A 3,067-nucleotide genomic window follows, 5' to 3' on the forward strand; every position below is an offset into this window, starting at 1 on the left:
CTCCCTTTATTAGCAATTATTACATTCATCTTATCAACTAGTTCTACGGATAAGTGCAACTTTTTGGCCAATTTAGAGTCCATAAAATTGTGTGTACTCCTTGAGTCAACCAATATAATTACCTCTAAAATTTATTCAAGTTGCCAACCTCATAGTTTGATGCCCCTGTGTCCTTTTCAATTCATGAAGAGATAACACAGGTAAGGGAGGTCTGTTTTCACTGTCTTCATAGTCAAGTTGCTCAGGACAATCCTAAAAGTTCTCAACAATAGGACAGTATCAACCACATCAACAAAAGGCTCAATCAAGAGTTGGTACAGCTATGCTTTGTTACACTTGTAACCTAAGGTACACCAGAAACAAAGCCCCTTTTTTCCTCCTATCTTCCATCTCTGTTTGGGACAAGGTCCTAATGGGCAACTTAAAATTGACCCTAGCACTAGGGGCCCATCCTGTAACATTGGATTCAGTCAACGAACCAGATGACTTGAACCCTTGATAATGATGCTTAGAAAACCCCACATTGCCCTCTTGTGAGTTTGGAAACAAGATTTTATAATGTCCTACCCCATAATTAGAACCCATGTATTTTCTAGGATTGCCTCCAACTACATTTTCTACTTGCTTAACTATCAAATAACCATAAATTAAATTATGAGGTTTAAACAGCCTAAGGTATTGACCAATCTCAGCTCGTAAATTACTAATGAATATACTCAAAGCATAAGATTCAAGGAAGTGAAATTGATTTAGTAAACTCACAAATTGGTCATGAAAGTGTTCCATAGTTCTATATTGCTTGAGAGACCACCTTAAGCCATTTAGCATAAGTTTCCCAAGATAATTGGTGAAGGGCACCTTGCCTCTGATGTGAAAAAATGGTGCTAGTTTAAGGCCTTCCCTTCCGAATGAAGCATAACTATACGCACCTTAGCTTGATCCCCTATACCTTCAGCCTCAAAATATTGCTCTAACTTCGACCACCATCTTAAAAAATCCAACCCTTTGAAATAGGGTGTGATATCCTGAATTAGGGCCTAATTAGAATAGTAGTTTCAGGACCACAAATTCGAGATAGAAATAATTATTTTATGATTATTTTGAGGTTTATGATATGATTGCATGATTCGTGAAGAAATTCTATGCATAAAGTGCTTAATTTGAAGTTAGGGACTAAATTGAATAAGTTACAAAACTTGCATTCTAGAAGTTTCTAGTATTAAATTGCTTTGAAATATTAATTAGGAGGTCTTAAATAGCAATTTGACCAATTTCTAAGTTTATGGACAAAAATTGGACATTGATGGAATTTTTAAAAGTTTAGTAATGAAGGGCATTTTGGTCATTTGGATATTAAATGAAATAAAATGGGAAAAATAACACAAAAATGATCATCTTCTCCATAAGTTGCTACCAAATTTTGCTCTCCACCATAGCTAGGGTTTCAACACTTTTAAGCCTTGATTGTAAGTGATTTCTATGCACGTATTTAATGTTCTTTACATTTTTGAAATCCTCGTAGCTCGGTTTACCTATTTCTACCAAAATTTTGAGCTAGGGTTTATATTTAAAATTTTACCCATGGATGATATGTATGAATTTTGATGTTTTATGGATGCGAACGCCCGAGCTCACTTATGGATACGAACACCCGAGCTCGTTGAGTTGAGTCCGAGTTCGCTTATGGGCGGGTTACATGGTAGCTTGGCTACATATGTGGCACTTATGTGCAAATTTTCCATGTATCCAAGTTATATTCCGATGTGTTCAACGGGTAAAATTCTAGTGAAATGGAAGAATACTCAAGATGCAAGTGACGTATTGGTAAGTGTTGTGGAATGGGCACTTTGGACAGGTATGTACGGGTTGAGACTTGATACGACAACAATAATGTAGTAAGACGATTAATGATGAATAGAAATGTGATATATGTTTTGGTGATATTATGCTAATGTTGGTTGGTATAATTGCTTTGTTAAGTTATTTGTTATTTGCATGTGAACTTACTAAGCATTTACGCTTACTCCCTCCCTTTCATTCCTTGTAGTTTTGACAAGCCGGTTTGGAGATCAGGACGGTCGGAGGCACGCTCACACTATCAACGGACCATCTCGGTATGGTGGCTTGCATATTTTAGAAATATGGCATGTATAGCATTATAATCCTTTTGTATATATAATCTTATGATATAGCTCATGGATGGCATGGAAATGTTTGAGAATGATTAGCTATTGGATTGGCTAATCGAGATTATATTTGATAACACGTATGCTTTATGTGCTAACTAATCTATGGAAATCCATAAAATGGTGAAATTGGCTATAAAATGTAATCACACACAGCAGCAGTGACGTGAGTTTGAAAAATCACTAAAAATATTAGAGATAGAATTAAATGATGAATAAAATATGGAATTGAAACTTAATGAATTTATTTTCATGTGGAAGAAACAAAATAGGTAAAAGAGTTGTATTTTATGAAATATTTACGTTTTGGTGAAACAGGGTCAGAGCAATTTCTGGATCCCCTGTTCTGTCTTTAGAAATTCACCATAAATTATGTAAAAATAATTATAACTCACACTTTATATGCATGGTTTCCTTATTGAGTTTATTTTTAAGTGAAATAAATGGTATAGTCATTGGATCTCTGTACAGGAAGAAATTTGATTCGTAGTGCACAGGGGTTAGAGTGGCCAAACCCTGAAACAGGGGAGATTTTAACTAATAAACTGTACTAATTGGCCCAACCAAAAATTCTAGAAAAAACTTAGTAAGTAGATATATGAGTCTAGTTTCAAGAAAAATTTACAGAATTGGATTTTGAGTTTCGTAACTCGAGATATGATTTTTTTTACAACTGTGACGCAGATGGACAGTTCACTATGAAAATTTTTTGAACTTGTTTAAATGCTAAAATAAGTTTAGTAATGTCTCATGCTCGACTCCGGCGACGGTCTCGGGTAAAGGGGCGTTACATTTGGTGGCATCAGAGCTATGGTTTAGTCGGTTCTCAGACTAACCTAGCATGTGTAAGAGTCTAGCTATACATGCCACGGATCCGTGAT

This window comes from Gossypium arboreum, chromosome 8, assembly GCF_025698485.1.
Source record: "Gossypium arboreum isolate Shixiya-1 chromosome 8, ASM2569848v2, whole genome shotgun sequence".
NCBI lineage: Eukaryota > Viridiplantae > Streptophyta > Magnoliopsida > Malvales > Malvaceae > Gossypium > Gossypium arboreum.